A 26,633-nucleotide genomic window follows, 5' to 3' on the forward strand; every position below is an offset into this window, starting at 1 on the left:
TGACACATTTGGCTGCAGCTTTTCCTTAACTAAAACATTGTTCATGAATGCTTGCAGCTTTTCCTAATGAAGCGAGGAGGAGAAGAGATCTATGTTGGTCCATTAGGCCATCATTCTTCTGAACTTATAAAGTATTTCGAGGTAAAGTTACATTGCGGAGCCTGTATATTCCTGATGTAATTTCAATGGGTTTGTCAATGATATCATCTATTTTTCTTAATAACTAACCAATATACTAGAAGGCCTTACTTAAATCCTAGGGTGCCTAGAAATTCACACATTAATCAAGGTAAAAGGTGTAAACGCTAAAAATTTCATATTAATCAGAACAAATGTAGAGATATTGATTATCTAATCTTTTATGCTGTTTGTGTCAAGGTCTCCGGTTCAATATAGCCATGATAATCTCATGATTTTTGGTACTGTACCATATAAAGAATGTATGAATAGAAGTACATTTGAAACTAAATTGGACCATACATCATAATCCATATAAAGGTGGGCATTGAAATTATAGTTAATACTTAATAGACTGTGTCCTCGCTACTGGAAACCAAAAATATTTGTGTGGGTTACAATTTTTCTGGCTGTAGCCTATGCTGTGCATGTACAAGGTAATCAGAGTCTGTTTGTAGGTGTCAAACTGTAGCCTTTAGCAGCATGACCTGGGTACCACATATAGTCGATCGCTAGTTATTGGTAGTACTTTCTTTTCTCGAACGACGCAGGAGAGCTACGTGTCATTTCATTAAGAAGATAATAAAAATAACGGAGTAGAGGCAGGACCTGCTCCTCCAAGAACCAAATACGAGACTCTTAGCGCCACACACTAAGAAAAACAGACGACCACTGCCCAAGAAACGCCTAAACAGCTAAAGGTAGCAACCTACTAAGGCTATCCGCACTCGTCAACCTCTATTTCCATACTCTAAAAGGAATATTCTATCTTAGTCATCGAGATTCTCTACTATATATTCATTTCTTCCGCACCCATGTTATCTCTATTCCATACTCTATACCCGCTATTCCATATTTTATTCCCCTCCTTCCCCTTTCTCTCTCTCTCACCAACTCTCTCTCTCCGCTACAGTGTTTAGCGTGTTGTGCGGCCGGTACGCTGGAAGTAGCGGTGGGCAGGCGCGCACGCGTGCTGCAGAGCCGTTTGCAGGCGCACGGTGCGAGCGCGCGGTACGCCACCACGTGCTGCAGGGCTGTTTAGTGGTGCCCGGTGTGGATAGCCTAAGAAGCTGTTGCAGAGCCTTAGCTCCAGCCCAACACCATAACATACACTCTTCAGAAACTAAAGATAAAAAACTCTTTGGACACAGGGACTAGCACCCTCACCGACACAAGCATTCCTATGCTTCCACAACTCCCAGGCAACCAGAACGATGAGTGAATTCAGTCCCTCGTCTCTTTTGGTGCAGCCTTGATTGTTTTGCACCACCAGCTAGGAAAACGAGAATCCTCTAGCTTCGGTGCAACCGTGCAAGGGGAAGCAAGCCCAACACATGAAAGATAGCTGTCCAAACCTGCCTTGCGAAAACACAAGCAACCAGGGTATGCTGTATTGTTTCATCAGCATGATCACATAGGGGACAAACAGACGGGTGAGGAAGTCCTCTTTTTGCAAGGCGGTCAGCTGTCCAACAGCGGCCCTTAATCGCCAACCAAATAAAGAATTTGCAACAGAGAGGGGCCCAAGATTTCCAAACCCGCTTCCAAGGTGCAAAAATGATGGTCCCAGTAAAAAACGCCTTGTAGGCTGATTTGATCGAATAAAATGATTTGTTGGTAGTACTTCAGTGTATAAAATACAATATATACCATATCTTCTACTACAGCCATCTAATCAAAAGATAACTACCACAATAATACCAAATAAATTCATGGTTCTTTTACTCCAGTTGTATATTGAGAATGGATATTGATAATGTTAATTTACCACTATAATATCATTACTAATGGTAGAACTCTGGTCTTCACCATGTCTGCTGGAATCATGAATGAAAATTGATGAGAATTCAACTAAGGTAACCTTTCATACACCGAAGCCAAGAAGGGGTATGGTACTCGAGTTTCTTGTAATCTTTCCGTAAATTCTGATGATTTAATTGATACATGCATAAATACTATGCAAAACAAAATCTAGAATATTTAGACTCTCGGTTGTATCGGTTTTTGAACTTTTAATACCGTGGTTGGAAAGAACATTAGTAAAGTTAAATTTTTGGGCTTAAGGGCATAATAGTTAATTTTCCCTAAGAAAAAAAGAAAATGAAGTGTCCCACCTATGGAAGAGGAGAGACAGCAGGAAACAAAGAAAGCGAAAAAGCATGGGTCTTGGTGGCCCAAAGCGCCTAAACCGTAGCAGATATAATGCAGATTGGTCCTACGAAATATACAGTAAAATTACCTAGTTACCCTTTATTTTTAGAAAATATTAATATAGGTACTGGTCCTATGCATTTTATAGAACTGTCCCCACTTATTTGGTACTTTCCATCATTTTTCTTTTAGTACCTTCTATTTTTTCACTGTTCAATCTCTACCAATGGATGGTCCATATTTTTTGCACCACTGTAGAACTTGTAATCAGTTTTGATGTATAGTAACTAATAATTTCTCATGGTTCCACATTTTTAGGGGAAAAGACAACTAATTTGTCATATCTTTTTTGTTTCCTTTTTTGTCTCTTGAGACCTTGTGTTGGCTTTGTACTGCTTTTGTTTAGTTTGATTAATGCATCTCAGTAGGGGCTGTCCTCCGGTCCCTCCTGTTCTCTAAAAAAAACTAATTACTAATAATTCGTACGGTTTGACATTTTTAGGGGATACAAGGAGTCAGCAAAATTGGAGATGGTTATAATGCAGCAACATGGATGTTGGAAGTGACAACAATTTCTCAGGAACAGACTCTAGATGTTGATTTCAGGGACATATACAAGAAGTCTGAACTCTACATGTGAGTGACTGGATCATCTAATGTTATAATAATTTACTCTTTCCCCTTGAGTTTAACCATGGATCATCTACTTTCATAGGTGATAGGACTAGATGCCCTACCGGTATTCCTGCGTAGGTTATAGGGGTGGAAGAGAGGAGGACGTGGTCTGTACTCTCGACGCCGGCGAGGGGCCGTGGCGGCGAGAGCGCGGCGGCAGCTGCTATTGCCCTAGAATTCCCATGGTGCTACAATAGCGGCGGCACTGTTCACTCGAGACACAGCAGGAGGCGGTTAGGGTTAGGAAATCTCGGCTCCCTTCAGGAAGCCGGAAACAATTTTTGTTTCTGCTTGATTATAACTGATACAGGGTTCTCTTTTTATAGAGATGACTGACTTGACCCCTAAGGAAATATCCTAACCAAATCAATCTAACATATCTCTTTCCTAACAAACCAAACCAATCTAATCTTCACGCACTACAGTACCGCATGCTACAGTACCGTGTAGCCCCTGGGCCGGCTCCACTTGCCATAACATGGGCCTACACCTTGTATAATGGGTGCCGGTCATAACATCTCGCCCCGCCTACGTAAACAGCTCGTCCTCGAGCTAGAAGGCAGGGTAGAGGGTGCGGAACTCGTCGACGAGGGACTGTGCCGTGCGGTGGGAGCCCTGTGGGCTCGTCGAAGACTGCGCTCTGCTGCTGCAGCAACAAGTCCATCAGTAGCTGCTGGGCGTCGGCGGAGAGTGCAGCGAGGTGTTGCTATGGAGCCGCCGCGTCGAGGCTGCGCACGCCCTGCCAAAGGACGTGTCTGCTCTCATGCTAGATGTAACAACCCAAAAATCCACACACCAAAAAAAAACACAGCTACAAAATTTTTGTTGTTACCCCCATGCAATGTTGAGTGACAACTGTAAGAGCCAACCCTAGGTTTTTCATTAGTTGTAACCCAACTAGACAATTTCATGAGCATGGCATGTCATTTGTTAATTATGTTTATTTAAATTCTAACAAATAAAGTAATGCATACATTGTTAACTCAAATTGTGATTTGGATTTCCAATTGCTTTACAACTTCTTTAAGGTAATAAACCACAAGGTAATTATTAATCAAACAGAAGAATAAATGCTTAAAAATTAAAACCATTTCTATTTTTGTGTAACAAAACTACCACTATTTTTGTTAAACAAAATAGCTAAATAAAGTTCCTAATATATATAAAAGAGTGTTGTGGGCCTCATATCTAAAAATCGAATAAATAAGGTACACCAGATTTGAATTCAAATTCCAAATCAAATTTGAATTCACACAAAGAAGAAGAAAAATAAAACAGAAAAAGAAAAGAAAAGAAGAAAGCCCGCAGCCGGCTCGGCCTGCACGGCCCGCTAGCCAGCCCAGCCTGCGCGTGGCAGCACCAGGCCCAGCAAGCTAGCCCTGCGCGCTGCTCATGCCCACGCGCCCTTCTGCTTCCCCTTACTGCCGTTGCCGCCTGACCCCACGTGTCAGCCACCCCCCCCCCGCCACAGTATCTTCTTCCTCCCCACGCCAGCACCTCCTCCGACCGAGTCCCGACCAAAACGACAGGCGCGGGCCTGGGGTCACACGAATCACCTGGCCCTGTCCCCTTGGCGCCGCGCCCAAGCAACCCTTGCGCCAACCACCCGCGCCCGCAATACCGTTCGATGCCATCGGCGCATCGTCAGCCGTCCGCCCCGTCCGCCATGTGAGAAGCTCGGACCTCAGGGCTATAAAGCGACGCCAGAGCGCCCTAGGGAATTCCTCAGCCCACGACGCCGCCGCTCGATGGCCCAACTGCCAGCACCGCACCGAGAGAAGAGGGCCAAGAGGGAAATTCGGAGGAGGGGAGGCGAGCAGTGAGGTCGGAGACGCTGATCACCGGAGCCGGAGCGCCGCCCTGAGCGCCTACCCCGACAACACGACTCGCCACCGCACCACCACCGAACGCCGCCAGCACCACTCGGTGAGTCCTTTTGCTGAGACCTCCTCCTAGCCCTTAGACGCTGTAGCAGAGCACGGGCACGCCGCGCTCACGACGCCGCCGTCATGGCGCGGCCACCACTTGTGCACCCGGCCGCCTCGCCGGACTAGGAAGTAGCCGTAGCACCACCGTGACACCCGGAGGATAGTCGCGTAGACCGAGACCCCGATAGCCGACCGCAGCGCCTTGGCCACGAGCACCAGACCATCAGCCGGAGCTCCGTCATGCACCACCACCACGCGCGAACTCCGCCACGCCCTATGGTCATCGTCGACGCTATACCCTGTCTCCCGCTAGCCGTCTGAAAGGAAACAGGGCACCAGGACCCCTAGAACAGCCCCGAGATGCCCCGCCGGCAAGCACCGCCATGACCGAGCCGCCAACCACCGTGGCCAACGCCCTGGGAAGCCTTGGCCGCCACCTTGACCCCACCACCGTATTCGCCGAGGCCTGACGAAGCTTTTCCCCACCTCAATTGGACGCCAACGCCGCTGTGGGAGCTCGCTGGTGAGCACACCACCGGCGGGAACACGCCAGGGAAGGAAGTAGAGGATTCCCCTCACCGGCCGCACGCCTGCACCCGGTGCACGTAGACTAAGCCAAAGGGAAGGAGGATAGACTCGGTCCACCGAAGACCCAGGCTACGGTCCATGGATCGTGAACACGAGTCCACCGTGAGCCACGCGGTGTGGGCCGAACTGTGGACGAAGCCCAGTGGAGGCCCTTGGCTACGACGTGGCAGCGCCACAGCATGCCACATGGTGGGCCAAAGCCCAGCCCATATCCAGGCCCAACCGGCCCAATTCGGACCCAGTCCATGTTGACCGTTGACCGGTCAACGTTGACCGATTGACCGGACCCACATGTCAGCGACACAAAGACTCTAGATCCACTTGTCAGTAGGTGACATCATGCTGACATCATGACGACGTCACGCGGGTCCCACCTATCAGTAACAAACACAGCCGAGGTGACGTCATGATGACGTCACGGTGACGTCAGCTGCTGACGTCAGCTGCCCTGGCCCCACCTGTCAGTGACTGTGATTCATTGACCATTGACTCACCCGTTGACTTGACGTTGACTTTGACCGGACCCACAAGTCAGTGACCCAAGAGCCCTGTCCCCACCTATCGGAACTAATGAGGTCGGTGACGTCATGTTGACGTCAAGATGACGTCAGCAGGACCCCACTTGTCAGCTCGGAGCCGAGATGATGACGTCATGCTGACATCACGCTGGCGTCAGCAAGCTACGTGGACCAGTCACAGTGTGACACGTGTCAGCCCGGAATTAATTCAGCCTTTTCCATTTCCAGAAATGATTGAAACTTTGGAAATTCATAATTAATTCATACGAACTCAGAAAAAATGCAAGACCAGGACCAAAATTCATCTAAAATCAAGCTCTACGCAGTGAACCCATGTTTGAGTGCATTTGGTTCTTTTGAATTTTTATTGATCTTTGTGCTATTCTATAGACGTCGCTAACCCGACCATAATACAATCGTTTGCAGACTCGGAGGAGAACCAGACAGACGAGGATCGAGAGTACCGTGAGGAGTACAGGGACGACTACACTGAAGGTGCCACATCCCACCCAATCTCGTAGCACCTATTACGCATGGCTAATATAGAACTGCTATTGCTTTACTTTACTATTATAATCATACTATGATAGGACTTGCATGGTAGTATGCTTACTTGATGGCCTTTACCTTGATGCAACCTTACCCCTGCATACCCTGCTATTAGGCTAGACACACGCTTACTGCTATATTTCATTGCTTATGCTTCTACTACACTTATACTACATTAATGCATGGTGGAAACTGGTGTTATCTGGACCATGGGGAGAGTGCTGCGTGTGTGACTCGGGTGTGTAGAGGGTGAGGGTTGTGTCGACCAAGTTGGAGTATATGATGAGCCTGGGGCAAGTCATGCCGCGGGGTGCTACCTGGGCACCCTTGGAATGGATACATGTGGTGGGTAAATGGTATATGAGGTGGCCCTGGGCGTGAACCTGTGATGGGAGGAGCCTAGGGGGGAGGTGTTGTGGTGGCATGGTAAATGGAAACCCTGATGAAGACATTCTATCTTGGTCATCCCTAAGGACTTACTAGTACTCAGATTCACCGGGAAGCCTTACGTACCACTCGCCCTATATGGTGCGGGACGGCCGGACTACTTGGTAGGATATTGCCACTACTGCTAGGATGATAGCGGACAGTGTAAGGAGGTACGGGGCGCGGAGGATTCTCTCACACCCTTCCGAGACTTCATGGAGACCTTGAGGACCTAGCTCATGACTCACAGTTTCAGCCACCCTAGACTAAACTTGGGGTGTACCAGGGCTGAATGGTAGAGTGGCATTATCCTAGGCTAGCAAGCGGCCGGAATCAGCCCAGTTGACAATGGTCAGCGAAGAAGGCAGATCTTGTGGTTATGTAAAACCTCTGTAGAGTGTATGGTTGATCGATCGATACATGTGCCAACTTGTCGGCTATAGACCTTTCCTGGGTTTCGCTTAAACTAGATAGTGAGATGAGTCATTCTCTTCTTCCCCCGTGAGAGAGTGTCGGTCATAGCCAGGGGCTACGGGCCATGAGACAGTGCCGAGAGGGAGTTGGCCTGTCGACTGAGCGATGGTATGGTAGTGATGTGGTGATGATGTGGAGATGGTGGTATATCGATCCTAGGATCAAAACCTGGCTCTGGATGGGAATGGGGTGGAATGTGTGTGGGAATGGTGTTAAAACTTGACTATACTACTATATACTTGATATGCTATTACATAGGAAACCCTAGCCTTATAGGTTCCTTTTTGAATATATCCAACTTGCATTCAATTTCCACAAAGCAATACTCATAGGGTGGGAGTGGCCAGTACAAATCGTACTGATAAATTTTGGCACACAGGTTCTGCTGAGGAGTATAGCTCTGAGGAGTTTGATGGTTGAGGGGTTCGTTCCTACGCTCGAGTTTGGCGATCTCATCTTCAAGCTGTTATGAATGAATGCTACTTTTGATTCCGCCAATGCGGCGATGTAATAATTTATGTAATTCCGCACTATTTGTACTCTAATATTACGATGTATGGATGTGATATTTGACTAGAATTTGGGTAATATGATCTACAACGGTCTTATTACACTTCGACTCTATGGATTTTCCTTCACGAAAATCAGGTCGTTTCAGTTGGTATCAGAGCCATACTTGACCCTAGGACGAAACCCTCAGAAATGAATGATAGAATAGGACGTGAACAACCCTTCTTTCGGTTATATACCGACCTTGCATTTACTTTTATGTAAGGCTTATCTATTTATTGACCTGCTAACACCTGTTTCCTTAAAACTTACAGATGGCAACGAACGTCGAATGGCCGCCTCTAGGACCGCTACCTCTGGACCATGCCAAGCTTACCTTCGACCTACGTGAGCTCAGGGGTTTTGCACAGACCTCTGCCGAGTTCTCATCATGTTAGGAGTCCTTGACGAGCTTGTCAAGGTCACCTGCACCGGGAAGTCAGCTTAGGAAGGAGGAATCGAAGGACCGGTTGTCACCTCAGTCGAGTTCCCAGCTAGCACTACCGTACCTTCTATCCCAGCTTTCACCGAGATGGCTATGGAGGACACAGTCGAGGAGGGATTATGAGCTGTCTCACACAAGGCACTTTGCAGAGTGATGAGGGACCACTACGAGCACCTAAAGACGACAGAGTTCCATCTACTTCCCTAGGCCCTCGACCTCAGCCTTACCCCTAGTGAGTAGAGTTTCATAGCCGGGAGAGTTATCTTTGCCAAGGAGGACAGATGCCTTCACGTCTCGGCTATCCACCTACTAGAGCAGGATAGGTACGTGACCCAGCTAGAGCAGAGGAGATGTTAGGACCAGGCCCTTCTATGGGAGTACCAGGAGCAAGACTCGCAGGGAGCACAGGAGCGAGCTAGTCTACTTGAGACAGTTGCCAAGCTATAGGACGAGCTCAACCGTCGTGAAGAAGTCCATAGAACCGAGGTCGTAGACTTATAGGACAAAGCCGCCGACCTAGGCAACAGGAACTGCTACCTCGATAGCAAGGTCTTGGAGTTGTAGAGAGAGTTGGATGACAAGAAGGCCGAGTTCAACCGCAGAGGAGACAGAGAGAGGTCCAAGGGGATTGATATGCTGAAAATCCAATCTCGAAACAAGACCATGACTCAGGATCTAGAGGAGTTCAGGAAGAAGGCCGTACGCAACCAGGGTCACCTAATCGAGGCACTCAGGCAGAATGAGTACCTATAGGACAAGTGTGAGAGGACATGGCAGGCTTGGTAGAAGTCTGACAAGAAGCGCCTTAGGGAGATGAAGGGTATGTGGGATCTGCTACCCAAGGAGATTCACAGCAAGACGAAGCCTAGGATAGAGGAGTTTGAGTTAGCCCCGACTCGCCTCAACCTAGACGCCTACCCTACCCTACCTAGAGCCAAGCCTACTGAGGAGCTCGCCGAGGCCCTGAAGTACGTGTCCCGACTTCACAAGTCTGACGAGGAGATCGAGATCGAGAACAGTCGTATCCCAGCTGCGGTATACGAGTTAGAGTAGATGACCCTGCGTGGTCATGAGTCATGTCAGTGGCTTCCATAAGTTGTACCCCTTATGAGATGTAATATGAGACACTGTACGTAGTACGATTCTCGCGAGTCTCCAAGTGTAGCTACTGGAGATGATGCCATGTAATAAAACTCATGTAATGAATGTTTTGGATCTTATTGCATCTTATGGATCTTATTGCTTCTTTGTAATGAATGTTGGATAGTATAAATGTTATTCTTTAAATCGTCAAAAATCATGTAATCATACTGAATTATAAGCACTTATGGCACAAACACTAAAATTCCTATGATCCGTGTTGCAGATGCTGAACCGCCGATCTGATCGCCTAATGAACCGTGGACGTGCGCCCACCCCTGAACCAGTCGAACCAAATGGGGGGCGTGGTGGCAACAACCGTGGTCGAGGCCGTGGCCGTGGATGTGGAGGGACACCCTTCAACCTGGAGAATACCCCACCGCCTGAGGAGAATATTCCGCCACCACCACTGAACCTAGCAGAAGTGATGGCACAACAGACCCAGCTTCTTGCAGCTCTTGTAGACAGAGCAAACCGTCGCCAGGGAGGCCAGCAGAATGACTTCCAAAGGAAGCTGGAAGGATTTCTGAAGCTAAGGCCACCTACCTATGATGGCACCGACCCTGACCCGCTTGTAGCCGATGACTGGCTCAAGGAGATGGAGAAGAAGCTCGACCTCACCACCTTCACCGACGATGAGTGTGTTGGAGCTGCCACACACCAGCTCACAGGTGCAGCACGCACCTGGTGGGACAGTTTCAGTGATTCCCATGAGGACCCTACCAACATCACATGGGATGAGTTTGCCGAAGCATTCACTGAGTATCACATTCCCAAGGGTACCATGGAGGCCAAAGCTGAGGAGTTCCGCAACATCAAGATGGGAAAGGACAGGGTGACTGAGTACACTACTCATTTCACCAACCTTCTACGCTATGCACCTTCCTATGTTGTGAACTCTGAGAAGGAGAAGCTGTACTATTACCGCAAGGGACTTAACCCGCACATCAAGCTGAAGTTTGGCGGTATTGAGAGTAGCACACTGCGTGCTCTGGTGGATTGCTGCATCCAGATCGAGAAGGACCGTGCTGAAGCTGGAGAGGAGTACAGGGAGAGGAAGCGTAAGCCTGAGGAGTCCTTCCGTGGCCGTGATCGCAAGAGGTTCCGCAGAGATGCACCATCCAGGGAACGTTCTCGCCACAATAGGGATGACAACCCTGGGTCGAGTAGGGGTAGTGGAGGCTACACCACCAAATACTCCTGCCCTGCTCAGGATCGTTACACCCGGGACCGTTATGCTCAGGACCACAACACTTAGGACCGTTTCAACCATCCCCACTCAGCGAATGAATGCCCAGCACAGAACCGCCCTACACCAAGCACTGGAAACTAGATGGCACCCGCGCCAACCCCTAAAGGAGGTACGCCTTTCACCTACTTCACTTGTGGCCAGCCGGGTCACAAAGCCGCTGAGTGCCCTCAGAACTCAGCCGCTCAGAAGTCTTAGTTCAAGGGATCTGCTACCCATGGACGTCTCAACCATCTGGACGCCGAGGAAGCACAGGCTGCCCCTGACATGGTGTACGGTATGTTTTTAGTTAACGGCAATATTGCATCAGTTCTATTTGACTCTGGAGCAACTTGTTCTTACATATCATCCAAATTTGCACGAGAGCATGACCTGCCTGTACCCCCACATGGAAAGCCTATCATCACCAGTTCACCTTTAGGAGACCTAAAGTGCACCCACATCTATAAGGGAATGAGTCTTACCATTGAGGGTCTTATCTTTAAAGCCGACCTAACCCTATTACCTTCCACAAACCTAGATGTCATCTTAGGCATGGATTGGCTAACCATTCACTGAGGCATCATATCATGTTCACCTAGATACATCCAAGTGACCCACCCATCGGGCCAAGTTATTAGATGTGAACCCCAGTCCAGAAAGTCCACTTCTATCCTATGTGCCCTTACAGCGAGTTCAGAATCACAAAAAGAGGAGAAGATAGTTCATGATGTGCCTATGGTCAAAGACTATCCTGATGTATTCCCTAAAGAATTACCGGGTATGCCACCAGACCGTGATGTAGAGTTCATCATTGATCTTTTGCCGGGAATAGGACCTATTACCAAGAGACCCTATCGCATGTTAGTTGATGAACTGGCCGAGCTCAAGAAATAGCTTGATGAGCTCATCTCGAAGGGATATATCAGACCCAGTGCTTCACCCTGGGGATCCCCTATTCTGTTTGTTAAGAAGAAGGATGGCTCAATGAGAATGTGTATTGATTACCGGAACTTGAACGCAGTCACCATCAAGAACAAGTACCCCCTACCAAGAATCGTTGATCTGCTTGATCATCTTCGAGGTGCCAAGTATTTCTCCAAGATTGATCTCAGATCTGGCTATCATCAGATGAAGATTCGAGAGAGTGACATCCTGAAGACAGCGTTTGTGACTAGGTATGGGCAGTATGAGTTCACCGTGGTGTCCTTTGGACTCACGAATGCTCCCGCATACTTCATGAACATGATGAATAAGGTTTTCATGGATGAACTGGATAAGTTCGTGGTAGTATTCATTGATGACATCCTTGTCTATTCACCCACCGCCGAAGAACATGGACATCATCTGAGAACTGTGCTTGAGAAACTAGCCCAACATCAGCTCTACGCAAAGTTTAGTAAATGTGAATTTTGGCTATAGAAAGTTGCCTTCCTAGGCCATGTACTATCAGCTGAAGGAGTCATAGTTGACCCAGCCAAGATTGAAGCTGTGAAAGAGTGGGATCAACCTCGTAATGTGACAGAAGTCAGAAGTTTCTTGGAATTGGCTGGATACTATCGCCGATTCATTGAAAACTTCTCCAAGATAGCCCGTCCGATGACCAATCTTCTGAAGAAGACCAAGGAGTTCGAATGGACGCCCAAGTGCGAGCGAAGCTTCTAGGAATTGAAACAGAGCTTACCACAACTCCTGTGCTAGCATTGCCTAATATCAGTAAAGATTTCATGGTCTATTGTGATGCATCCCATCAAGGACTTGGCTGTGTATTGATGCAAGATGGAAGAGTGATAGCGTATGCTTCCCGACAGTTGAAAGAACATGAGAACCGTTACCCTACCCATGATCTTGAGTTAGCAGCAGTTATGCATGCTTTGAAGATCTAGAGGCACTACTTGATAGGCAACAAGTGTGATATCTACACCGATCACAAGAGCTTGAAGTACTTTGTCACTCAAGAAGATCTGAATATGAGGCAACGCTGATGGCTAGAATTGATCAAGGACTATGACCTAGAAATTCACTATCATCCGAGAAAAGCTAATGTAGTCGCAGATGCTCTCAGTCACAAGAGTTACTGTCACACTTTGATCACAGAATCCGTACCACCTGAACTCAAGGAAGAGATTGATGATTTCCAACTTGAGATACTACCGCATGGCTTATTGAATGAGCTCCGCATACAGTATGATCTCACAGATCGCATCCGTCAAGCTCAGAAAAATTGTGAAGAAATTGGGTATCTCCGTGGTCTGATGAAACTAGGCTATAAGACCAACCACCATGAAGATGAACAAGGAACCATCTGGTTCAAGGATAGAATCTGTGTACCTTCTGATACAGCACTACGAGAGGAAGTTCTGTCAGAAGCTCATGATTCTAAGTACTGTATTCACCCTGGAGGTTCAAAGATGTATCAAGACTTGAAGAAACACTTTTGGTGGAAAGGCATGAAGACAGACATTGCGGGACATGTGGCATGATGTGACACCTGTAATAGAGTCAAGGCTAAACATCAAAGGCCTACAGGATTGTTAAAGCCTCTTGACGTTCTCGAGTGGAAATGGGAGAGCATATCCATGGATTTCATAGTTGGATTGCTCCGTTCACAGAAAGGCAATGACTCTATTTGGGTGATTGTTGATCGTTTGACCAAGATTGCTCACTTTGTACCCGTTAAGACCAAGACTGATGCCAAAAAACTAGCAGATCTATATGTTGAGCATATCCTCAGACTACATGGAGCTCCCTCTAGTATTGTATCTAATCGTGGTCCTCAGTTTGTGTCCCGATTCTGGGAAGCCCTGCACAAGTCCATTAGAACTAAACTTGATTTCAGTACCGCTTATCACCCACAGACAGATGGATAGACTGAATAAGTGAATCAGATCTTAGAAGACATGATTCGCGCTAGTGTACTGAATTATGGCTCTGATTGGGAGAAATGCCTACCCTATGCAGAGTTCTCTTACAACAACAACTACCAAGCCAGTATCAAGATGTCGCTGTTTGAAGCTCTGTATGGCAGACCTTGTAAGACACCTTTGATGTGGTCTCAACCGGGAGAAAGATCGTTCTTTGACTCTGCTAAGATTCAAGATGCCAAAGAAGGAGTTGCTCAAGTAAAGGAGAATTTGAGAATTGCTCAAAGTCGATACAAGAGCTATGCTGACAAAAGAAGAAGAGAACTTGAGTTCAATGTGGGAGATTTTGTCTATCTCAAGGTATCCCCGCTATGTGGAACTATCAGATTCCATGTGAAAGGAAAGCTTGCTTACAAACTTGAGCTACCTGAGGAAATTGGCAAGTGTACATCCCATGTTTCATGTCTCACAGCTACGCAAGTGTTTGAGAGTGCCTGATGAAGTAGTTCCAATTGATACACTTGACATTCAAGATACTCTTGAGTATAAAGAACATCCTATCCGAATTCTGGGGAGAGATACCAAGGAGACCCGAAGCAAAACTATTCCTATGTGCAAGATCTAATGGAGCAATCACACTGAGAGAGAAGCAACATGGGAGAAAGAGTCTGACCTCCGGCTACGTTACCCTTACCACTTCGAACATTACATTACGCTTTAATCTCGGGGATGAGATTCCGTTAAGGGGGTAGGACAGTAACAACCCAAAAAATCCACACACCAAAAAAAATCACAGCTACAAAATTTTTGTTGTTACCCCCATGCAATGTTGAGTGACAACTGTAGGAGCCAACCCTAGGTTTTTCATTAGTTGTAACCCAACTAGACAATTTCATGAGCATGGCATGCCATTTGTTAATTATGTTTATTTAAATTCTAACAAATAAAGTAATGCATACATTGTTAACTCAAATTGTGATTTGGATTTCCAATTGCTTTACAACTTCTTTAAGGTAATAAACTACAAGGTAATTATTAATCAAACCAAAGAATAAATGCTTAAAAATGAAAACCATTTCTATTTTTGTGTAACAAAACTACCACTATTTTGTTCAACAAAATAGCTAAATAAAGTTCCTAATATATATAAAAGAGTGTTGTGGGCCTCATATCTAAAAATCCAATGAATAAGGTACACCAGATTTGAATTCAAATTCCAAATCAAATTTGAATTCACACAAAGAAGAAGAAAAATAAAACAGAAAAAGAAAAGAAAAGAAGAAAGCCCGCAGCCGGCTCGGCCTGCTCGGCCCGCTAGCCAGCCCAGCCTGCGCGTGGCAGCACCAGGCCCAGCAAGCCAGCCCAGCGCGCTGCTCACGCCTGCGTGCCCTTTTGCTTCCCCTTGCTGCCGCTGCCGCCTGACCCCACGTGTCAGCCACCCCCCGCCATAGTATCTTCTTTCTCCCCACACCGGCACCTCCTCCGACCGAGTCCCGACCAAAACGATAGGCGTGGGCCCAGGGTCACGCGAATCACCTGGCCCTGTCCCCTTAGCGCCATGCCCACGCAACCCTTGCGCCAACCACCCGTGCCCGCGATACCGTTCGATGCCATCGGTGCATCGTTAGCCGTCCGCCCCGTCCACCATGGGAGAAGCTTGGACCTCGGGGCTATAAAGCGACGCCAGAGCGCCCTAGGGAATTCCTCAGCCCATGACGCCGCCGCTCAGTGGCCCAACTGCCAGCACCGCACCGAGAGAAGAGGGCCAAGAGGGAAATTCGGAGGAGGGGAGGCGAGCAGTGAGCTCGGAGACGCCGATCACCGGAGCCGAAGCACCGCCCTGAGCGCCTACCCCGACGACACGACTCACCACCGCACCACCACCGAACGCCGCCAGCACCACTCGGTGAGTCCTTTTATTGAGACCTCCTCCTAGCCCTTGGACGCCTTAGCAGAGCACGCTCACGACGCCGCCCTCATGGCGCGGCCACCACTTGCGCACCCGGCCACCTCGCCGGACTAGGAAGTAGCCGTAGCACCACCGTGACGCCCGGAGGATAGTCGCGTAGACCGAGACCCCGATAGCCGGCCGCAACGCCTTGGCCACGAGCACCAGACCACCGGCCAGAGCTCCGCCGTGCACCACCACCGCGCGTAGACTCCGCCACGCCCTATGGTCATCGTCGACGCTATACCCTATCTCCCGCTAGCCGTCTGAAAGGAAACGGGGCACCAGGACCCCTGGAACAGCCCCGAGATGCCCCGCCGGTGAGCACCGCCACGACCGAGCCGCCAACCACCGTGGCCAATGCCCTGGGAAGCCCTGGCCGCCACCTTGACCCCACCACCGTATTCGTCGAGGCCTGACGAAGCTTTTCCCCACCTCAATTGGACGCCAACGCCGTTGTGGGAGCTCGTCGGTGAGCACACCACCGGCGGGAACACGCCGGAGAAGGAAGCAAAGGATTCCCCTCACCGGCCGCATGCCTGCACCCGGTGCACGTAGACTAAGCCAAAGGGAAGAAGGATAGACTCGGTCCACCGAAGACCCAGCCTACGGTCCATGGACCGTGAACACGAGTCCACCATGAGCCACACGGTGTGGGCCGAACTGTGGACGAAGCCCAGTGGAGGCCCTTGGCTACGACGTGGCAGTGCCACAGCATGCCACGTGGTGGGCCAAAGCCCAGCCCATATCCAGGCCCAACCGACCCAATTTGGACCCGTCCGTGTTGACCGTTGACCGGTCAACGTTGACCGATTGACCGGACCCCCATGTCAGCGACACAGAGACTCTGGACCCACTTGTCAGTAGGTGACGTCATGCTGACATCATGACGACGTCACGCGGGTCCCACCTGTCAGTAACAAACACAGCCGAGGTGACGTCATGATGACGTCACGGTGACGTCAGCTGCTGACGTCAGCTGCTGACGTCAGCTGCCCTGGCCCCACCTGTCAGTGACTGTGATCCATTGACCGTTGACTCGCTCGTTGACTTGACATTGACTTTGACCAGACCCACAAGTCAGTGACCCAAGAGCCCTGGCCCACCTGTCGGAACTGATGACGTCGGTGACGTCATGCTGACGTCAAGATGACGTCAGCAGGACCCCCACTTGTCAGCTCGGAGCCGAGATGATGATGTCATGCTGACATCACGCTGGTGTCAGCAAGCCACGTGGACCAGTCACAGTGTGACACGTGTGAGCCCAGAATTAATTCAGCCTTTTCCATTTCTAGAAATGATTGAAACTTCAGAAATTCATAATTAATTCATACGAACTCAGAAAAATGCAAGACCAGGACCAAAATTCATCTAAAATCAAGCTCTACGTAGTGAACCCATGTTTGAGTGCATTTGGTTCTTTTGAATTTTCATTGATCTTTGTGCTATTCTATAGACGTCGCTAACGCGACCATAATGCGATCGTTTGCAGACTCGGAGGAGAACCAGACAGACAAGGACCGAGAGTACCGTGAGGAGTACGGGGACGACTACACTGAAGGTGCCACATCTCACCCAATCTCGTAGCACCTATTACGCATGGCTAATATAGAACTGTTATTGCTTTACTTTACTGTTATAATCATACTATGATAGAACTGTTATAATCATACTACTTGGGCACCCTTGGAATGGATACCTGTGGTGGGTAAATGGTATATGAGGTGGCCCTGGGCGTGAACCTGTGATGGGAGGAGCCAAGGGTGGAGGTGCTGTGGTGGCACGGTAAATGGAAACCCTGATGAAGACATTCTGGCTTGGTCATCCCTAAGGACTTACTAGTACTCAGATTCACCAGGAAGCCTTACGTACCACTCGCCCTATATGGTGCGGGATGGCCGAACTACTTGGTAGGATATTGCCACTACTGCTAGGATGATAGCGGACAGTGTAAGGAGGTACGGGGCGCGGAGGATTCCCTCACACCCTTCCGAGACTTCATGGAGACCTTGTGGACCCAGCTCATGACTCATAGTTTCAGCCACCCCAGACTAAACTTGGGGTGTACCAGGGCTGAATGGTAGAGTGGCATTATCCTAGGCTAGCAAGCGGCCGGAATCAGCCCAGTTGATGATGGTCAGCGAAGAAGGCAGATCTTGTGGTTATGTAAAACCTCTGTAGAGTGTATGGTTGATCGATCGATACATGTGCCGACTTGTCTGCTATGGACCTTTCCTGGGTTTCGCTTAAACTAGATAGTGAGTTGAGTCCTTCTCTTCTTCCCCCGTGAGAGAGTGTCGGTCGTAGCCAGGGGTATGGGCCATGAGACAGTGCCGAGAGGGAGTTGGCCTGTCGACTGAGCGATGGTATGGTAGTGATGTGGTGATGATGTGGAGATGGTGGTATATCAATCCCAGGATCGAAACCTGGCTCTGGATGGGAATGGGGTGGAATGTGTGTGAGAATGGTGTTAAAACTTGACTATACTACTATATACTTGATATGCTATTACATAGGAAACCCTAGCCTTATAGGTTCCTTTTTGAATATATCCATCTTGCATCCAATTTCCACAAAGCAATGCTCATAGGGTGGGAGTGGCCAGTACAAATCGTACTGATAAATTTTGGCACACAGGTTCTGCTGAGGAGTATAGCTCCGAGGAGTTTGACTGTTGAGGGGTTCGTTCCTACGCTCGAGTTTGGCAATCTCATCTTCAAGCTGTTATGAATGAATGCTACTTTTGATTCCGCCAATGCGGCGATGTAATAATTTATGTAATTCTGCACTATTTGTACTCTGATATTACGATGTATGGATGTGATATTCGACTGGAATTTGGGTAATATGATCTACAGCGGTCTTATTACACTTCAACTCTGTGGATTTTCCTTCGCAAAAATCAGGTCGTTTCACCAGAAGGACAGCGTCATGGCCTCGAAATCCCACAAGATGGGACCCAAGGTCCGTAGGTAGTCGACGCCGAGGATGAAGTCGAAACAGCCCAAGTCCAATCCGACGCACGTGATGGAAAAGGACTCTGAGCCAATGCGGATGGGCACGTGGCGAGCAATGCCCTCACAAGGGAGCCGGTCGCCGTCGGCCACGGTGACACGGAGCTACTCACCGCCCGTCAGGGCGAGCCATAGGCGGCGCATCGTCGTGCCATGGAGGAAGTTGTGTGTGGAGCCGGTGTTGAGTAGCGCCAACAGCCGCTCCCCTTTAACCATCACCGAGAGTAGCATCGTATTGTCTGTGCGCATCCCTGCAAGTGCGTGTAGAGAGACCACGAAAGCATTAGCGGTCGTAGGCTCCTGGGCGTCCGGAGCCATGGGGTTGGCGACGTCATCCATCACCGCGGCATCCCCCAGCCCGTCATCGATGTAGTCGTCCGATTCGATGTAGAAGAGTCATGGGCACACGTGGCCGCGAACGTAGGGCTCATCATAGTTGAAGCAAAGCCCTTGTTGACGCCGCTCCAGTTGCTCGTCCGGCGTGAGGTGACGGAACTGGCGCACCGGGGGCGCCCCGTTCGCCGCTGTTGGTCCGCCCCCTAGGGGCACAGGGGCTCCAGCTGGAGGAGCACCCGCTCCTAGCACGCGCGGGGGAAGGCCAGGCCACTGAGGAGGTCGAGCACCCTGCTGCAGAGGCGCTGGAGGCATGGCCGCCACGTGACGCTCGAATGCCTAGGCCAAATACATGGCGGTTTGAAGGTCGGGTGGATCCCGCATCTCGACATCGACCTTGATGTGCGCGGGGAGGCCACCCACGAACAGTTCCGCCTTCTAGCGAGGATTGAGGTCGCGAGCATGGCAGAGCACGGCATTATAGCGGTCCGAATACTCCTGGACCGATGACTGGAAGGGTAGCCGGGCGAGCTCGGCCAGCCGCGTGCTGTGCGTTGGGGGGCCGAAACGGAGCTGGCACAGGTCGCAGAAGCGTTCCCAGGTCGGCATGCCTTCATCTTGTTCCAGCGCATAGTACCAAGTTTGAGCAGCGCCGCGAAGGTGGTACGAAGCTAGCCATGTGCGATCCGAAGCCAATGTTCGCTGGCCGTGGAAAAATTGCTCGCGGTGGTTGAGCCAATTGAGCGGATCAACGACGCCGTCGAACGTCGGGAACTCTAGCTTGTAAAATTTGGGTGGGGCATGGGCGCCGTTCGGAGCAGCGGCAGACGAGTACTCCGCATATTGGGCGCCGCCGGAGTACCCGCCTCCACCGTAGACGAGGGTACCGTCTATCCCTCCATAGCCGATGCCGCTGGTCAGGGGCGGCTAGTGCGCCCCGGAGGACGTCGCGGCCGTGGCTACCGACGGTGTAGGGGTCGTGGCCATCGTGTAGATGGGTGGAGTCGTCGAGCCCATCGCCCGCAACGGGATGGGAGATGGCGAGGCCGGCCACCGCAGCAAGTGGAGGGGCACCCCCGTCCCGCTGGTCTAGGGCATGCCATAGGGGAAGATCGCCTGCGGCTGTGATGGCTATGGAGGTGGTGGTGGTGTCGGCTGTTGTGGAGGGGGAGGTGGTGGGATGAGGGCAGCCAGGGTTGCCTGCATGGCCGCCATGCCATAGGCAATCGCAGCCACGTCGGCGGCCAAAGATTCCAACGTCAGGGGCGCTCCCGAGGATGCGGACGACAACCCCGATGCGGCCGACGGCGCTGGCACTGATGGCAGGGACAGGGAGGTGGAGGTGGACGGCGGCTGCGTGGATGTGGATGGAGGACCTGACATCTCTGATACCAGGCTGATAGGACTAGATGCCCTACCGGTGTTACTGCGTAGGTTATAGGGGTGGAAGAGAGGAGGACGTGGTCTGTACTCTCAATGCCGGCGAGGGGCCGTGGCGGCGAGAGCGCGGCGGCTGATGCTGCCGCCCTAGAATTCATGCGGTGCTACAGTAGCAGTGGCACTGTTCATGCGAGACACAGCAGGAGGCGGCTAGGGTTAGGAAATCCCGGCTCTCTTCAGGAAGCCGGAAACAATTCTTGTTTCTGAGGGTTCTCTTTTTATAGAGATGACTGACTTGCCCCTAAGGTGATATCCTAACTGAATTAATCTAACATATCTCTTTCCTAACAAACCAAACCAATCTAATCTGCATGTGCTACAGTACCACATGCTACAGTGCCCCGTGACCCCTGGACCGGCTCCACTTGCCATAACATGGGCCTACACCTTGTATAATGGGTGCCGGTCATAACAGTAGGACTGACCCTTTTTTCCTCCTCCAAAGCATTTCTCCTATTGGGGTTCTAACTGAACTTTTGACAGGAAGAACAAGGCTTTGATAGAGGAGCTAAACAAACCACTACCTGGTTCAATTGACCTCCATTTCCCTACCACATATTCTCAGTCTTTTCTCAGTCAATGCATTGCTTGCCTATGGAAGCAGAATTTGTCATACTGGAGGAACCCTCCTTATAATGCCGTCAGGTTTCTTTTTACTATTATAATAGCTCTTCTTTTTGGTACAATCTATTGGGACCTTGGCGGCAAAATGTAAGTCATGCCACAGTGAACATTTTGAAGCAAACCCACCTTCAATATGTTATTCATGTTTTGCTTCTTGTACAATATTTGGATATACGTTTTTTATCTAGGGAGAAGCCACAAGATTTGTTCAATGCCATGGGGTCAATGTATGGTGCATCGCTGTTCATAGGTTTTGTAAATGCTATTTCAGTTCAGCCAGTTGTTGCTGTGGAAAGAACAGTGTTTTACCGTGAAAGAGCTGCGGGCATGTACTCAGCTTTTCCATATGCATTTGGGCAGGTAAAATCTATTTCACTGTTAGTTTCTTCAATTTTTAATTTTTGGGCATGATATGCACTCAGCTTGTTTCCTTGCAGGTTGTCATTGAAATCCCTTATGCGCTGATTCAGGCTAGCATATATGGAATAATAGTTTATGCAATGATCGGATTTGAGTGGACGGCTGCCAAATTTTTCTGGTACCTTTTCTTTATGTACTTCACTATGCTCTACTTCACATTCTATGGCATGATGGTTGTGGGCCTTACGCCAAACTATTAAATCGCCGCAATTGTGTCTTCCTCGTTCTACTCCATCTGGAACCTTTTTTCTAGGATATTCGTCCCCCGGCCAGTAAGTCTCTCTCTCTCTCTCCCTCCCTTCCTCCCTCCCTCCCTCCCTCCCCTCTCTCTCTCTCTCTCTCTCTCTCTCTCTCTCTCTCTCTCTCTCTCAACACCCACTTTCTCCACCTTATCATTTTAAGAAACGATAACTACTAATGTTTCTGGACTTACAAGTTACACCATGTTCAGAAAATTCCTATATGGTGGAGATGGTACTCTTGGATATGCCCTATTGCATGGACACTGTATGGGTTGATCATCTCGCAATTTGGTGATGTTACCATGCCTATGGAGGATGGAACCCATGTGAATGTCTTTGTGGAGAACTACTATGACTTCAAGCATAGCTGGTTGGGATGGGTGGCCATTGTTGTTGTGTCCTTTGCGGTGCTATTTGCCTTCTCGTTTGCTTGTGCCATCATGAAGCTCAACTTTCAAACGAGGTGATGATGTTTGTTGTGGAGTTTATTCGTGCCATCACCCGTGTCTTTAGATTGTGTACTATGTACTATGCAAGTGGGTATTTCCATGATATCTCTATTTCCATAGCTGAGCAAAGTTTCAATGTAAATGGAGAATTTTGATATGGTAGCTAATTTGAGGTCAAGGAAGTGTGAATGATAGGTGAGTCTTATTTGGGCTATATAAAAATTCACTTTGGCGAATACTATGCAAATGGGAAATTTGGTTTCGATGCTAGGCTCTATTTGGCAAATGATAGAAAGTATAGACAAAATCTCCATCTGACAGTATCAGATCACCAGTAAGTACTGTGGCGATGTACATCATCTGCAGATCTTTAAAATAAAAATCACAGTTTGTATTATAACCTAATACATAAGAAAAAATGTCAAACCTGATTTTCCCCTATTTAAGCCTTGTTTGGATGTCGTCGGATTCACAGCAATATACATGTGTTGGGATGGATTAGAGTGAGGCTGGAAAATTTTTCTAATCCTACGTTTTTTATGAAATTGAACTAATTTCTAAGAATTTTCTCCACGATTTTTATAACAGACCTAAATGGTTCTGTTGTCCCTCTTTTGTTGACTTTGTGATTTTGCCTCCCACTAGTTTTAATTGAAGCTACTGTCTACCCCAAATTTGTATGTGTGATAGATAGGACCGGATTAAACAAATAAGAGAAGAGAAATAAGTAAGGAAAATAGGAAAAAGACCCGGGTACCCTCTATCAAATCCAAACTGACTCCCATGGTCCTATGCACCTAGTGGCCACACGAGCCGAACCGTGTGGTCGTGGGCTTGTGGCGCAAATTGACGAGCATCGCACAAGCTAGGCTGTGCGTGGGAAGGGGTGTGGGCCATCTGCCGATGCATCACAACCTGATCTCAGCCATAGAGTTCTTCAATACTCAGCTCATTTCAAATTGTAAGTTTTTTAAATACATACCTATGTATCTAGATATAATATTATATATAGACACGTAACAAAAACTATATACCTAAACAAGGTAGAAGGACTCACAATTTAGAAAGAAAAAGTACTTATGAAGAGGCTAGGTAATTCACATCGTTACACTTCCTTGCCATTAAATTATTTACCAGCGGTACTTTATCCTGTCTGGTTTAAACTATAACCCCAGCCTATTTCAAATGTGAATTGAATGAACAACTCAGAAAAGAAGAATCTTTCTTTTGGATTCCTTTTATTCTAGACTCTTTTCCACACTAATTACCGATTATTTTCATGGTTACATTGAGTTTGGTGGATAATTAGCTAGTTAGGAGCCCATCCAAGATTGTTATAGCCTAATGAATTAGTAGTTCCCAACCGCGGTTGAAGTAAAATTCAACCACAAAAATCAATAACTAAAAGAATAAAAAAGCTTGTATGTCGATGCTTTAGCGGTGGAATGATTTGGTCCCTTCATTTCCAAGCTCTTGCAAGGGGCCATTGCCTTATTTAGTTAAACCCAAATCGAGGGGATTGTAGGGGGTGAGGGGATTAAATCCCCTACAAGTCAAAATCCTCCTCTTATGAGTGGGGTTTTGACTTGTAGAGGATTCCATCCCCTCAATCCTCTTGGTTTGGGGATTAACTGAACAAGCACTTGATGGGTTTCATATCGTGGGCACTTAGATGCGTCAAATACTCGAGCACATGGTCACTATGATGCCTTTGTTCATAGGTATTTGTTAACAAAAAAATATAAAATTGGTAGAGGATTAAATAGAAATCTACATGACATAAACATATACTCCCTTCGTCCCGAAGTAGATGACACTTTTGACTTTTAGATATCATGGTTGATCATTTGTCTTATTCAGTTTTTCTGCAAATAAAATAAGCCGTTATTAAAGTATCTCTAATGATAAAATAAGTCATAACAAAATAAATAATATTTATAAAATCTTTTTAATAAAACAAATAGTCAAATAAGATGTCTAAAAGTAAAAAAAATGACATGTATTTTGGGACGGAGCGATTACATATAGTCGGACACAAACTGTAGCCTTTCACCAGTTGACATGGGTGCCACACTGCCACTGCTCACTGCTAGCGCTCTGTAGTTGAAGTTATAGTTTAGCGTGATACTATTTCTTCAACAATAGCGTAGCTTCTGATCAAAGGACTAGTATTATACAATACCAAATAAATCCATGCAGTTTTTGTTCTTTTTTCATCCAAACTGTGGAGAATTGGGACCAAGCATGACAGATCGAGTACCACTACAGCTTGCTTGCTCGGGTAAATTTAGAATGTAAATTACAAGAATTTAACTGTGTTAACAATTAACGGTTGATCCATTTAGGACCTATTTGATCCCCACTTCTAAACTTTAGAGCTTTAAAAACTTTAGAGCACTTTAGACCACATATTTGAGGATTTTAGCTCTAAAGTTTGCCTATTTGAGCTTGTCATTTGTTGCCTATTTGAGCTTAGCCATAAAGGTTGCCTATTTGAGCTTGTCATTTGTTACTTTCCATAATATTTTTTGTACTGAAAACATAGCACTGAACACTATAAGAAATATTAGGTTGCATGATGCTTGAGCTGATGACTTGTTACTAATTTTTAGTATACTTTTGTATTTTTTCAAGAGGGTATAAGGAGTCAGCAAAATTAGAGATGGCTATAGGGCCTGTTTGGAACAGATTTTGGACAGCTGGTGAAAAAAAGCGGCCCAAGGCCCCCAAATGGTGGCCTTCGAGCGTGGCTTCTTTTTTAATGATTCCCTTCTGTAAGGTCGAGATGACAGACTAGAGGGGGGTGAATAGTCCTTTCTAAATTTAATCGTGCCGACTAACCGAAACAAATACGAAATAAAAACAATCGGTCTAGCCAAGACTACATCCCTCTATCTATGTTCTCTAGCACCTTGCAAAGATCCTAATTTAAGCAACTAAGGTATCGAGCTAGCTAAAACTCACCTAACCAATTCTAGAAGCAAGGTCACACAAACCTATGCCACTAGTATTTCAAGCAACAAGGGAGTTCATACACATGCTAGTAAGCAAAAGCACAAAGCCACCTAAGCTCACTAGCAATGCTCAATAACAAGGCTATACAAGCCAAATTATAAAGCGCAAATTACTTAGCTACACAAACTAAGCAATGTGACTAACAAGGTTACTCAAACCGAATTAGTCACGCAAGAGAGCTACTCCTATGCTACACAAGCATGAAGATAACTAGTGAGCTACACAAGCTAACTAATTACAAGAGCAACTACACAAGCACAATGTATATGAAAGTAACTACAAGCTTGTGTAAGGGGATTGCAAACCAACGAGAAGAACAATGTTGACACGGTGATTTCCTCCCGAGGTTCACGTGCTTGCCAACACGCTACGTCCCCATTGTGTCGACCGCTCACTTGGTGGTTCGACGGCTAATTGGCATCACCCGTCAAGCCCGCACGTCGGGCACCGCAAGAACCTACCCCGAAAGTGAGGGTAGCTCAATGACACGCTCAACTAGAGTTGCTCTTTGCGGCTCCCGCGGGACGAGCACAATGCCCCTCACAAAGCTCTTTCCAGAGCACCGCACAAGCTTCTTGCGGGCTTCGACGGAGACCACCACCAAGCCGTCTAGAGGTGGCAACCTCCAAGAGTAACAAGCACCACCGGATTGCAACTCGATCACCTAGTGTCACTCGATGCAATCTCACGATGCAATCGCACTAGAATCGCTCACTCACTCGATCGGATGAATACTATCAAGCTCAAGTGAGTTAGAGGGCTCACAAGCACTACCACATAAGCCACCAAGGCTCTAGTGTGCTCAGCAACACACCCAAGGCTGAGACCCCCTTCTATTTATAGCCCCCACGAAAATAGAGCCGTTGTACCCCTTCACTGGGCACAGCTCGGGGTGACCGAACGCTCCGGTCGTATCGACCGGACGCACCCTGCCAGCGTCCGGTCAACGGATGGCTGCCACGTCATCCATCGCTTCAAATACTGAGCGCCCGATCTCAACGGTTAAGTTACGGCCGGACGCAACACAGTGCCAAAACCGGACATAGGACCCCAGCGTCCGGTCACTTCCAGTAAGGTACCAGTCGCGACCGGACACGTCCAGTCGGTCATGATCAGACGCAGCATTAGCGTCCGGTCCTTCTCCAACTTCTCTGCGTCGCCACATCAGCAGGGCCAGACGCACCCACCCAGTGTACGGTCACCAAGTGACCCAGCGTACAGTCGAAGACCGACGCCAGCGCCTTCACTGCTTCCACTGACCGGACGCGCCGGTCCAATTGAGGCCAGCGTCCGATCCACTCTGTGAAACCCTGTCTTTTCTGTACAGGCAGACACTCCGCCGGTGAAGTTTTGAACCCTTGCTCCCAAGTGCTAAACAAAATATGTATCACCTTTGTGCATGTGTGTTAGCATATTTTCACAAACATTTTCAAGGG

At 48.1% G+C, this 26,633-nt stretch overlaps 1 pseudogene; it reads left to right on the forward strand.

The window, feature by feature from the left end:
- LOC136508263 (ABC transporter G family member 35-like) overlaps positions 1 to 22,200 on the forward strand; it is a 59,606-nt pseudogene extending 37,406 nt beyond the window's left edge.
- The last annotated feature ends 4,433 nt before the right edge of the window (positions 22,201 to 26,633 follow it).

The sequence above is a fragment of the Miscanthus floridulus genome, chromosome 15, assembly GCF_019320115.1.
Source record: "Miscanthus floridulus cultivar M001 chromosome 15, ASM1932011v1, whole genome shotgun sequence".
Lineage (NCBI taxonomy): Eukaryota > Viridiplantae > Streptophyta > Magnoliopsida > Poales > Poaceae > Miscanthus > Miscanthus floridulus.